Source organism: Adiantum capillus-veneris, chromosome 3 (genome assembly GCF_014529385.1).
Source record: "Adiantum capillus-veneris isolate H3 chromosome 3, ASM1452938v2, whole genome shotgun sequence".
Lineage (NCBI taxonomy): Eukaryota > Viridiplantae > Streptophyta > Polypodiopsida > Polypodiales > Pteridaceae > Adiantum > Adiantum capillus-veneris.
Window position 1 is genome coordinate 179,857,208 of NC_140933.1, and position 14,256 is coordinate 179,871,463.

General features: G+C 43.7%; 1 pseudogene; it reads right to left on the minus strand.

The window, feature by feature from the left end:
- Window positions 1-5,859: 5,859 nt before the first annotated feature.
- LOC147462258 (uncharacterized) lies at window positions 5,860-6,939 on the minus strand (annotated as a pseudogene).
- Window positions 6,940-14,256: the final 7,317 nt, after the last annotated feature.

Below are 14,256 nucleotides of genomic sequence, written 5' to 3' on the forward strand. Positions count from 1 at the left end.
GATCACTACTACCACATTTGTCACATGGACGTATTGGTAGTTGTGGCAATACTTGATATTGACCTTGAAGTGACCTCTGATCTACCAAATTTCTTTCTATTTGAAGCTCATGACTCACATATGCATTTCTAGCAGCTATGGGTCTTTCACTTAAGAACACTTGTTCCACTACAGGATGATATCTAGGCGGTTGAGACATAACATGCTCAAACCTTGGTGGAGTCTTAGGTCTATAGTCAGGACAACGTTGCGTCGGATGGTCCCCTCCACATGTCATGCACCTTCGTCCTTGAGGAACTCTATAGGCTGGTACTCTTCAGAGTGGTTGATGCGTTGCATCACATTCTCTATGATTTGCTCCTCAACATTTACTTGGTTTTGTCCTAGATTCCCTCTTTGATCCTCAAGATCAGCGGTTTCCTTTTTCTCACTCGCATCATCCATCTTCTTCTGACCATCGTCATAGAATTTGCAATTGTCAACTAGGTCAACTGTCGCTTTGGTCACCTCTTCCAAGGTTTGGTATCTTTTCATGTATAGGTCCTTTTGGAGATTCTCATTCCTAAGCCCTCTGATGAAGCATAGGATCTGACATTCTGGTGTGGGTAACTCTTGGGTAGGACATCTAGCAACATATTGCTTGAAACGCAGTATTGCATGTCGCAATGTTTCTGTTTTGCCTTGTTTAAATTCCTGAATCTTAGGAAGGGTGTTATGTTTTATGCCCCTCTTGGAGAATTCTTGAACAAATTCATCCAACATTTTCTCAATGGTTGTGAACTCTCTCCGGTTCAATAGTTAAAACCATGCTTGTGCATTGTCCTCCAATGTAAGTCCAAAACCCTCATACTGCGTGTGGAAGTCCTCTACTTGTTCTGCTCGTAGGACTTGCTTGAAAGCCGAGACATGGGCGTATGGGTCTCCTATGCCATTGTAATTTCTATTTACCCATTTTCTTAGCTGAGATGGTCTTATACTTTGGGGTGCAAAGTATAGAACCATACTCCTCTCTGGTATTGTTTCATCTCTCGTTATCGCTCTAGGAGGAAATCCAGGTGGTGGTCCCCTCTTTGGAATTCTCTTAGAGGTTCCTGTGTTTGATGGATGTATCTGAGGTCCTCCTTCATTGACCAAATATCCACTCATCTCTAATTTGGTTCGCGGATTTGTCCTTTCTACAGCTCTATATTCTCGTCCATACTTGTCAACAAATAAAGATGTCCATTGTCGGTCGACCTCGTATGTATAGACATATAAGAGCTTGTACTCTGTCAACTCATTTGGGTAAAGCTCTATGCAACTGTAAAGGTTGAATTGATTTCCATTAATATACCTATATAGTCCTTCACTTTCATGGTTATACGTCCAAACTCTTTCCAGAAAATTGGTCTTTATGTACTGTAGGTTTGGAAGATCTATTCTGGGCGGGTGCTCATCTATCCCTGCAATCCATGTGCTTGTATAAGCTGAGTCTAAGTCTAATGTAGACATGACTTCTAGGCTTTACAACTCTAGCTTGCTGTAGTAATGCCTCTCTGAGTGTGTTCAAGTGTTTTGGTCAGGGAAAATCCAAAACCATGAGTGTTTTCTCACAATTCTCTCAAATTGTCGGTTTTAAACACCCCTGACTTCCGGATGCATTTTGAGGCCTTAAACAACGTTCTTTTCATAACTGAACAAAATGTATTAAGTTGGCAACCATTTTGGTCAATTTACTCTAAGATATGTAATGCTGCTCTCAAGCTACGTTTTGATAAAAAAAGTTTTGGAATCGGAGTCCGTATGTGAAAGTTATGACCAAAACAGTGAGATGTAATTTGGAAAGTTTCTCTATCTGTTGTTTTTGCAAGTGGTCAATTTGAGCCCAAAATTGGTGTGTGCACTCCTTAGGCAATGATAAACCTAGTGGTATACTTGGTTTCAAAAAAATTCTCAAAAATTTTTCCTGACTTGTCTATCGCGATAGACTCACCAAGTACCCCTTGCAGATGTCCAAATGCACTCAAACTTTGTGTACAGGGTATAATGGGCTTTCTAAACCCAAATATGAAGTCAGATTTGAATTTTGATTTTTCTACAGTGAATTCCTGAGTCTATCGCGATAGAATCACCAGAGTGTTACTGGGATACAGTTTTTCAACTGTTTTCACAGATTTGAGTTCCCCCTTCTCTTGAGATACTACTCACCAAGTTTCAACCAATTTGGAATACTTTTCCTTTGTCACTTTCTTCAAACAACAGCCTCTTTTCTGATCTTATGAAGTAATCCTCTTAGATGCACTTACAATACTCCAAATTCACTCAAATTTTAACCATAGGCTCACAACAACATGTAGAACAAGGTTATAAGGTCAGTTTTCAAAAATTTCAATTTCTGGGAAAAAGCCTCAGTCTATCGTGATAGACTCAACAGACTCTTCAGTTTTGAAAATTTCCCAGATTTCTCTTTACCACTTTCCCTATGCTGTGTACACCTTGCTCACCAATTTCCACTTGTTTTGGACTTTTTCTTAGGTCTCTAACTCCAACTCTAGAATTCTGAGTTTAGAAAGAGACTTAGGATGACTTCCCAATGTCCAAAATCCACCAAATTTTGTGTGTAACCTCCTGAGAGGCTAAACAAGCTATGCTCCAGAGGGTTTTGAAAATTTCAATTTCTTTGGCCCTGCTTTGAGTCTATCTTTGATTGAGACTCCAGCCAAGTAGTCCTCCTGCCAATTTTCAGGGGGATTCGTCAGTTAGACCAGATTTGGTGTTTTCTAGGCTCTCAAATAGACCCACTTTCTGATGTCCAAATGACTTCATTTATGTGGTCTGTTTATAATTACATAGGAAAAAAATTTCTATGTATCGTACTGTTGCTAAAAGACCTCTACAGTGAAAATTGCAAATCAAGTTCCTTCTCTTAGTCCTCCTGCCAATTTTTCCAAGTGGTTTGGATTTTACTTTGTCAAGTTAGACCATTTTTTGGTGTTTTTCTCACAAGCTGAATGCCTCTCAAATGAGTCCTCCAATTCAGACCGCACTTTCTGATGTCCAAATGACTTCAAAATTTTTATGTGTCCTTGATAGCACCTTTCCAAGCTATGTCACACGGGTTTTTGAAAAATTCAATTTCTATCATTGGGTTCTTTGTCTATCGCGATAGACTCACCAAGTATGCTAAAATGAAACTTTTTTCAAATTTTCTCTTCACAGATGTGTTCCCTACCCTCTGTAGATCATGTATACCAAGTTTCACAAGGTTTGAAAATTTGGTCAAGTCCCTTTACCCAATTTGTCTCTGAAGTCTGACTCAAAACACCAGACTTGAGGTTCACTTCCTTACACTCAGAAAAAGCAAATTCCCACTTAGATACACAAGCACTGATGCAAATGCTTTGAAATTTCAAATACAAGCTGTAGAGCATATGCAAAACAAGGTCTTGAGGTCAAACTTTTTTTTGTTGAAAATTACAGATTTGGTTTCAGATTTTTGTTTTTTTGGGTTTTTAGAGTTTTTTTATTATTATTATTGGACCAAATCTCTGTTTTCCCCCCACCTTAAGGTCTCCAATGCAAAAACAAGCACTCAAATCGGCTTTCAACCGACCATTTTAGAGCACTTTTACCATAATCAGCACAATTTCGCCTTTTGTGTTTTCAAGCACATTTTCATGTCAAAATTGCTCTAGATCAACATCAGATGTCCTACACTACCGAAAGTCCTACTTTGGATGGTTGAATGGTTGTTTTTGCTTTCTAGCAAGCAAACAGCCTCCTGCTTACCTTTTGCGTTTTTCTTTGCATTTTTTTTTTCTTTCAAGTTCTTCACAACCATAAGTCAGAACCAAATACACGAACTATAGAACCTAATCTAAACACACAACAAAATGATATAACCATACCTCAACCTCATGGTGGACCACCTCGGCGAGACGCAGGCTCCCTGGCTATCCCTCAATCAAGAGATCTGCTCTCTGACTTCCCACTAAGAAGGCAAAGGGTGACAACACTCTAGAAAACTCTAGAGAAATGCTATACTATCAAACACGAGTGATGCGGTCTACGCTAGTTTAGGCGCTTCTTCCCCGGCAACGGTGCCAATGTTAGCGGGTACGCCGCGATGGACGATGGAGCACAGCGAGAACACAGACCAACAAACTGTCAATCCGAGGACGTAGCTGACCCGACTAGGGCATGGAGGAAATCTCTGGGTTGTCAACCCTGAGCTAGACACGAACAACACTCTACAGTCACTAATCCTACCACAACACTACCATAAAGCAAAGAAACAGACAACGCATCCTACGAAACACTACAAGCTCGAAACAGTCTCAAATCATATCGGAATGACTCGAAATTGGAGGGCAAGACTCACAAGGACATATCCATATATGGCCAAACACCTAAACCCTGAAAACCATAACTGTAAGACCTCTAATCGCTATCGCGATAGACTCAAAACATCAATTTCCATAGTGTCTCGAAACTGATCTACAAAGACATCAACACGAAGAGCTTCTCGCCCTGATTCTAATGACTACTTGATCATTCAGAACAGATGTCGTTTGAGGTACTTATGACCAAATATAGCTCGTAGCAGTGGGCTCGCGATGTGGTCCTCGCTTGCATTGCTTGCGTTGACACGGAGAGCTCCTCGATGCTAACTCGCTCCTACTCTCATATCTGCAATGTGATTAGTGTGTGCGACGGTGTGTGTGCGTGAAGCTCACTACCATGTGCTGCAAAACCCACGACTGTAAATATTAATTGAGATAACGTAATGTGTTTTTTACAAAGACTTAGGTTTTAGCTTATATACAAAGCCTTCAAACCTAATGTCCGGCAAATGACCTGAATTGTCCCTAGGCTTCTACAGAGCTTAATTACAAGAAACTGAGTTGGCTTTACTCATTATACAAGCATCTGTGGCCAAAATACAAGTGCCGATTTATAATATGAGGTTCCCGTAAACAAAACAAAAGTGGCCGTAATGGCTCAAAATAATAATAACGGATACTCGATGACGTCCATGAACTCGTATCTTCATGTTGCAGCATCCATCTTCATCTTCATTACTTCATCACCATCTTCATGTGGAATCTTTATAGAATCTTTGACGAATCTTTAATGGAATCTTTATGAAAACGTTGTTGAAAGGGCGTCCTTTCAACAATAGATAGAGAGAGATTCTATTGTAGAGCCCGCACGGGTCAAATGGAAAGCCGCAGGCTTCCCCCAAGCGTAGTGTAAACTCCACCTAGATCAAAGATATGGTATTGCTCATCATCATCCATCTGTAAAGCATATGCACACCACCCCTGCTTTGCACCTATAAATTTGTAAGCCAACCATTCCTGTAAAGCTCGATAACACCATCCTTCAAAAAACTGCATGCATGAATCATTTTCCCCACCCAAAACAAGCTTGTACACCCTACACAGCTTCCGTATCCTGTGTTCCCCAGCCATCGGCTAGAGACTCCTCCATAGTATCCATGTCTTCAAGAAAAACAACCTGAAACAATTGGCATAGCGGCGCTTGCATAGCCACTTCATCTGTAGGTGCTTCAAACGTCACTGGATCAGGCACACAACCTTGCATATCCTGTATCCTCGCCATCGCTTTAGCAATCAAAATCTGCGTCTCGTCATCAACATCGGCCACCGGCTCATCAAATCCCCATCATCTTCATCAAGACATTCTTCTTCAGTCAATATGCCCTGACCATCACAAGGCACGAGAGATGGTTGCCCAACCCCCTGGTCTTTGCAACAAACTGCTCTTCACCTGCATCCTGCTATTCTTTGAGCACCTGCTCTTCTTGCACATGGGCTACTACCATATCATCATACACATAAGAGGGAAACTTTACCTTTACCAGCTTAGGCTCATCAGACTCCGTCCCCTGCCATAGGATGTGGACTCATATGCTCCATCCTCTTCGCTTGTCTCCCAACTACTCGAGCTTGTATCTTCATCATCATAGGCATCATATAGCGACTGCATATCTGCATCTTCATTCGCCCGCTGTTCCACAAAAGCTTGACCATCACCATAGCTTTGGTCACTTTCTTCATCAGCTTTTGAACCCTTGGTATTTGCAACCTAATTGCATTCTGCTATGTTTTTCATACAAACTTTCCACAAGAAGAGGCTTTAACTCTTCAATCCACATCGGAACCTCCATATCTGCTATCGCTCCCCGAATCTTGGTTCATCGCAATCTGGAGCTTCTCCTCATTGACAAGCTCATACACCCTCAATAAATGCACATCAAAAACTAGAAATCTCCAAGGAACATAGTCAACAGTAGGCCTTACTCGACAGACCTTGCACTTCAAACACTTGGAAACACCGTTGGTTGGACCAAAGAATACTTGGCTATCTCTGCAACAACAGGCATAGAATCTATTGGCTTCAACACGCCCAGCTTGAATTTCCGCTTAACCTATCTACTTTTGATCTTTGCCAGATAGACCATGTCTTCATAGGTATCCGCATCGGCTTCCACGTTGTCTCTAATCCTCGGATGCAAGCACGCCATGAACCTCTAGATCTTGAAAACATATCCACTTTGCAGCTGGGTAGCAGTAGCTAGTTGCTTCCATATCTCTTCAAACTTGGTTAGAAACACACTGAAGTCTTCAGACACATCTTGCTTTAATGCCTTTAATTGAGAATCCACTTTTCTACAGTTTAAAGCCTTTGCTGGAAATCTTTGACAAATCAAGCTCGAATCACCTTCCATGATTGCCGATCAAGAACTTCCAACCCCTCGAACCAAGCTTTGACTTTCCCTCGCATCACCAGCGGCACAGCCTTTGCCTTGGCTTCATCGGTCACCATCCACATCGACAACATCCAGAGCTCTACATCTGAGATCCAATCTTCAGCATCCTGTTCACCTGAGAGCACCAACTCAAAATCTGGCACCATATTACTACACCACACCATCACTTGAGCAATCAGTATATCCTGAGTGGGGGCACCACTGATGGGAAGGGGAAATGGAAAAAACACCCAGCATATAATATACCTACCTCATACTCCCTTTTGATCTACACCGTGGAGTCGGCGACCCTCGCAGCTCCTTGTAGCTCATGCCCGACACCCAGGTGGTCCCCCTACCTGTTATGCAGCTCCTCACGGCCTTCTAGCAATCGGTGCTCCCACTCATCCTCTACCTTACAACGGCCAGCACTCCGTGGCTCTTCTTCCCTCTGTGCTTGTTCTAGGACCCTCTCTGTAGTGCTCCAACCCCCTCACGGCATGCATCAATCTCTTCTCTACCCTTTGATGGTGGTACGTGGCCCTTCCTTGCTACAGCCCCGTCACTTGCTCTTCCTTCATCCCTGTCTGGAGAACTGTCCTTGGTCCTCTTGGCTGCTCTCTGTTGGCCCCCCCGCCTTCTTGGTCCCCTCCTAGCGTTTACTTTCTGGCCACCCGCGGCTGCCTTCTACTGCAATGGCGGCCCCACCTATCTTTGAACACCAAAGAGATCACCTCGTTGATATTCTCCTCCCTTGCCACAATGTACGACGCCTCACAAAATTTTTCGTGCATCTTCAAGCATTGTGACTCGCAAATCTTTTGCACCATGTCTGGCCTGTTAAATGGCCGACTTAGCATACACATCCAACGGTACCTGTGACACTTGGTGCCCAAGACAGGCTCAAGCACATTGTCGCGACACTGCCTACTACCATACACCTGCCACAATGAGCCTTTCCATGGGTCAACATATTTGAGCTGCACCAGCGTGTGTAAGGGTAGAGACATGCCCTGGTAGTAGGTACGCTTGGTGTGGTGGGTTTGTGGAGTGTGAGAACAGTGGAAATTGAGCAGGCAGTGGTCTCCTAGTGTGCAATGTTGTTTTGAATTTGTTTTCCAAAAGGATAGGGGATTGTGGATACCCTGAGCTATAGAGAGGCCCTTTTGTTTGTGCCGAGCGTGCTCCCCCATTCCCCCTCTCCAACGTCATCAATTTCTATGCTATCTTTTGTGTGTGTGTGAGGGTCTAGATTTATTTTAATTTCTTTATGTCACTTGGGCCCCATCATACGGGGTCCCATAAGTTGGTAGGACTTCTTCTTCTATTGTTGTTTGTTCTTCAGTGAATTGACACGTCAGTAGTTTTGTGATATTTTGTCTTAAATTGCTGCGTATCAAGCCACTGAAGAACGGAACCAACTTGCAGATGTTGACCCAGGGCCTAAACCCTAAATGAAGAAGAAAAAGCAGTAGATGTACAGATTTCCATAGTTCATGCTAATCTGTATTGATGTGGTAGATTGTATGGATTTTTGCACCTTGCATTGGCTTTGCTAACGTGGTAGATTGTACAAAGTTTTTGTAGATTGTGCTGGCTGCTTTTCGGGCCATTATGCTTTTGGACTAGTTGCTTTTGAATTTAAAAAGCTTTTCATGTAAACTGCTTTTAATGGCCAAGGGCCTTTAAATATGAGGCTAGGGCTCATTCTCTGGCACTCTCTCGGGAGAAGGAGCAGAGGATGGAGTACCGGCTTGTACTCTTTTGATGCAATATAAAGAAATACCAAAAGGGGAGCCAAGGTTTGGGGCAATACTCTTTGGGGTAGAATTCCTCCACTTTGTGTTGCATGTGCTCTCTCTCTTTCAATTTAGTTTTTATTGAAGTGCTTAAAATTTGTTCAGTCTGTTCTTTTCTTTTGACATTTCTCACAAAACCTGAGTGTTGCTAAACATAAAAAACCCCCATAGTCATACATAGCGATCCCAAGCTGCCAACTCCGCCCCATGCAATAAAGCATGGCCACCTCCTATCCTGTGAGAGGGGTCCTCCAACATGTTGAAGTCCCCCCTAGCACACCATTTCTCTACATGCGGCAAAGACTCGACAACATGAGACAAAAACTCAGCACATGCACTTGCCACATTGGGCGTGTAAATGTTCAGGAAACCCATGAGGAAACCTTGAATCTATATAGTAACCCACTGAGATCTACCTGGCACAATAATACCTTTGACCACAATGGCCTCCTTTCAAGAATCCACAATAGTCATATATACCCCGCCTCCGATACCTCAAGGTCCAAATAGAGCTCACCAAAACACCTCATAGCGACCATGCAAAATTGACCAGCATGTCTAATGTGGATCTCACACAGATGATACTCCTAGGAATATCAATCTCACCACTCACAGGCATCGATGAAGCTCCTGATGCAATTGACCCCCCCATCTGACATTGAAATTGGGGACCACCTAATCCATGCACTTCCATGAGACAATTCTCATGGGCTCAATGAGAGAAAATAGATGTTGCAATACTAGCCAACCTCGCTATCTTTGAGGTTGTATTGAAAGGGAGTAATCCACATCCGAGCAACCTCTAGAAAAGCACGTTTGGAGTGACTGTCCCACCCAGGCCCACTCCAAGCATGCAGCCCATAGGGCTACATCCTCTGTCGAAGAATCCTCATGTACAAATACATAGCATGGAGGGATATGAGTGTCATCTAACAAATCACCACAATGTGCCTGCAACTTGCTACATGCAACAGTGTCACGTTGAACTTGGTTGAAGGCCAAAGTGTCTATACCGGGTTTTTCACCCCTAGGTCCCCTGTGTGGTGTGAGAACTCAGTGGCCTAGATCTGGAGCTAGCCAAGAGCTGTGTGAGGGTCCGCTCTATAGGGTCCTTGCCACATGGCGGAAAGGAGAAACCTACCAATGGATCCAAAGACTCATTGCCTTGAGCAAAAAAGAGGACGTGGACTGGAAAGCAAGCCTCCTCCGGTGGTGGGAGAGGAATCACATGAGACTATATTCAAAGAGGTCCCATTGTCTGCAAATGTCAAAGCTAGTAAACCCTTGAGGGACTACATCAAAAGGGGGAAGTCTGACCCAAAAGCAGCAGCCTCAAATGGGGTTGTCCCTCCTAAGCCACACGGCTCGGGAGAAAGCATCACCAAGAGAGCACCTTGCTATTGACATGTGTCTAATCCCCTGCATCTTAGGAGGAGTAGCAGTGGGGTCGGAAGATGAGGCTGAGTGCCCCACCGGGGAGAGAGGAGAAGTGGCAGGTGCAGATGAAGGTGGACGAGGTGGGGGGGGGGGACGGGGGAGGCAAAGCGCAGCAGTGTTTGAGGAGGAGGAGGAGGGGGAGGAGTTGAAGAGGACCGAGTCTGCTCTGGGGGTCTTGCTGAAGGGGGTCAAAAAGGTCCCTGTCGGAACCTAATGTTGCTAAGTTGCAAGAGGTCGGCCACGAGGGGGAGTAGTGTAGCAAGCTTGTCCCTATCGCTCGCAACCACCATGACCAACAGGCACCTGCTGCCAATTGTCAGTTGTATGATCCCTAGAATGTGTTGAGGCCTTTGCAAAGTGGCCCATTTGTCTGCAAATGAAGCACTATTTTAGGAGACCCAAATACTCCACATTATGTCTGATCCAACCCCTACTCACACAAGGTAGAAGTATCATCTTCTTCGGAGGGGGAGTGTGTGCCTTGAACAAGAACCCACACAGTAGGTAAACCCATGGCCTTGGCCACACACAATTAAAGCTACAATGTGCGGAGACTCCAAAATTGTCTCAAACATGGGGAGAAGAGGAAGGTACTCTCTCCTCATGCCTAAGAAGAAAACCGATATAGGCAAATCAACCTCCTCCTCAAGCACATTTATAGTCTGGTCAAAACCATGATGCCATCGTCTGCAGTAGGCTTGAGCTCCTTGGATACCAAGCAGGCTCATTGAAATCACCTTAGATGTCATCTCTAGACACTTGAACTCTATCTAATAGTACCCTCCTCCCAAGAGCTGGACATCGGTGATCTTACCCACATCATCAAAGAGGAGTCAGGCCTGGAGTAAGTGTCATAATAAGCAATTATATCTAATTCTCCTAAATGATCATTTAATATGGGGAAGTGCCGGGGGAGAAAAAGCTAGAATATTGGTAGGGATCCAAAGGAGGGAAAATAGGGATCCAAAGGGGGACCCATCTGCAAAATAGCAATCTACAGCAATAGGGATTAAAAGACCCTAAGGTGCAGCCCATTAAGAGTTCCAAAATGCTAAGGTTCCAAAATTCAAAGGTGTCTCCAAAGGTCAAACGCTAGGGAAATTGGGTGCTTAGTGTGTGTCACAAAAAGTCTTTATCAATCCCTACATAGGAGGGGGCGAGCCTTGCAAGTAGGGGAGGAGAGAGAAACACACACACACACACACACACACACACACACACACACACAAGCTCCCTTTACACAAAGTGAATGAGGGACACATGTCAGCTCCCTAGCCCAGATGCCCTCAAGGTGTACTCAAATCCTATTGGATGGCCTTGGAGGTGGACCAATGAGAATTAGGCTAGAGTAAATCTAGTTTAATTAATTTAAAAACACTTAATAAAAGAACCAATGGGAGTTAAGCTCTCTAGAAGACTATTGGACAGTCTCCCAAGGGGTCCAATGAGCATTCAACAGCCAAATGGCTTGCGTGATTCCTATTGGCCGGGAGGCAAAGGGGTCCAATGAGAGTTTAGTTGCATTTATTAATTACCTAAATCTCTCACAGAATGGGAAAAGGGGGACATGTCAGAAGGCTATCACTTATGCTGCTTAATTACCATTGGCTAAGCCTGGGGAGGACCAATAGGATGCTAGCAAGAGGGCTTGACCAAGAGAGAGAGAGGGGGGCTGATTTTTCAAAGGCATTATCACCTACACACTCACACTAGCTCATGTGTGGAGTAAGAATACCCTCTCTCCTTCTCAAGCTTTAATGGAAAGCTTATCACCTACTCCAAGCTTGTGAGAAGGGAGGCCTACACCAACAACTCTTGGCTTTGTGATGCAAATCCAACCAAGAGCCAAGCTTCAATGCATGCTCATATCCTCTACCATGCTAATCACTAAGCTAAGATATGCTAATATGAGTGATTATGTGAGGAGATGTACATCTTTCTTGTAAGAATACTCCTTCTTCCTCTAAATCTACTCTTATACCCCGCTAGCTCTCACCATCTTCAAAGGTGTGTGAGGTCTTGGGTCTGAGACCGTGAGGGAATTGATGTTGTGTTCAATAAATGTTTTTCTTAGTGCATGAAGTTTCCATCTTCATTGCACTAGCTAGAATTTAAGGAAAACAAAGTATTGTATTGTAAAATGTCTCTCTTGATGGGAAAAACCATAATACAAAGCCTTTTGGAGGGGGGACCGGCTCCATGCAAATCCAGTCCTCAACTGTTGTCATTTGCTTAATTCTCACTCTTTTGAAGTATTGTTCATGCTATCTAACTAGGTGTCAACGCTTTTTGTTGCTCTCTCCACCCAAGCACTCTTGTTATTCTCATTAGGAATCTATTCTAATGAAATGCTCACCATGCTCATGCTATTTTCCGCTACACACAAGTTACTAGACTAGTAAATGTTACATTGGTATCAGAGCACAAGGTTTCTCTTTTCTTGCTCAAGAAGGGAGGTCCTCAAGCTAGCAATCAATGGTTGGTACTATTAATTGCATGTGAGTAAGTAGAATAGGGATTTTCAGACTTGCAGTGCGCCTGCCTTTGTGCAGTTAACGGGGCATCACTGTCAAGAGCTATGGTCTTAATAGTGGAGTCCTATGGCGCTTGCCTCCGGCTTAACCACTATTGAGCTATTAGAAGCTTGACAGGAGCCGGTGTGTTTTTGGTGTTCAATGACCCTCTCTTCTATTCCTTGCAATTAATGGTATTCAAGCCACTGGTATAGTAACAACTAGGGCTTGAAGTGCCAAAGTACAACTAGAAAGTTTACACCAAAAAGTTGTTAGAATGGCTGAAAATAGTAAAGAGAGTGAAATTAATGTTGATAACTTTGATTTTGCTAATGAGCAAGCTACTAATGATGCCCCAATGCTTGTTAACTATCTTGTTTCTAGGCTTCAATAAGCCATGGGCAATCCATCCCTCCAAAGTGAAGTGCAATGGCAGCTTCGTGACCATGGGATTCTCCAAGCTCCCCACCATGACGAGAGAGCACCTAGGAAGCCTCCTTGCAAGACTTACAAAAGAGGTCTCTCTCCGATTCGGGAAGAAGAAGAGGATCACTATGAAGGGCTCCGAAATTTTCTCCTTGATGACGCATCTCCTTCTCAAAGGAGAACTCGAGAGCCTCTACCAAAGGAACGATAAAGAAGTGAGTCTCCCACCACCTCAATAGAGATGGCTCCACGAAGATGGCGGGCTAAATGCTCTCCATTGCCTCCAACATGCATAAGACCATCACATACTTCTCCACACCATACTTCAAAGAGGGATGACAAAAAGCAAGAGAAGAAAAAGGCGAGAAAGAGGAAACCCTCTTCTCCATCTTCTTCATCCTCTTCCTCTTATGAAAGTGATGGTGAAGACAACAAAGATCAAGGAAAGAAAAAGGCAAGAAAGAGGTCACCCTCTTCTCCATCTTCCTAAAAGTCTTCATCTTTTGAAGAAAGTGATGGTGCAACCTTTGAACCATCAAAAAGAAGAGGCCATAGGAAATCCTATGCCGCGTGGAAGAGGTCATCCAAGCTCAAGAAGTTCAAAAAGGGAGGGAAGAGCATCTCTTTCCTTACCTACGATGGCACTTTTGGTGCTACAGACAAAGTCTTGTCCTTTATCCAACAATTTGATGTGGCGCTCGGAGATGAGGGCTTCACGAAGTCCTCTAAGCTATGCCATGTAGCTTCTTGCACTTTCAAAAGTCGCCCAAAAATGGTGGTCTAGCCTAAGAGCCTAATGTAAAGATCCACAAATGGAAAGATTTAAGAGCTTCAGTTGAAGAGTTTTTGGCCACCGATGCAAAACAAAGTTACTCATCGAATGGGAATCTTGAATCTCTCTCTATGAATCCATCCACAAATATGTAGACAAGTTTTGGGACCTAAACTCAAAGCCACTGTCTTCAAAAAAGTTGAATTGTGGAGAGAAAAAGCGGGAATTTTGTGCGGGCTTAACCGAAGAAATGGCAGAGTATGTCAACTCCCACAGGCCACACACCATATCGGTGGAAATACATCATACTATGGTGTCCTCTCAAATCAATTCAAAAATAGGGCTAAGAGGAATTCTAAGCCCCTAAAAAAGGGTTCCACTGAGCCTAAGGGGAGGGATAATGTCCAAAAGTCTCCTAAGCCCAATTCCAGCAAAGCTAAGGAGAAGGGAGGTTACAAAGGCAAAAATAAACTCTCTCCTGAAGAGATTGAGAGTTATTGCAAGGATAACCGGTGTTTCAAGTGCGGCAAATAAGGGCATGTGTACCACGCTTGT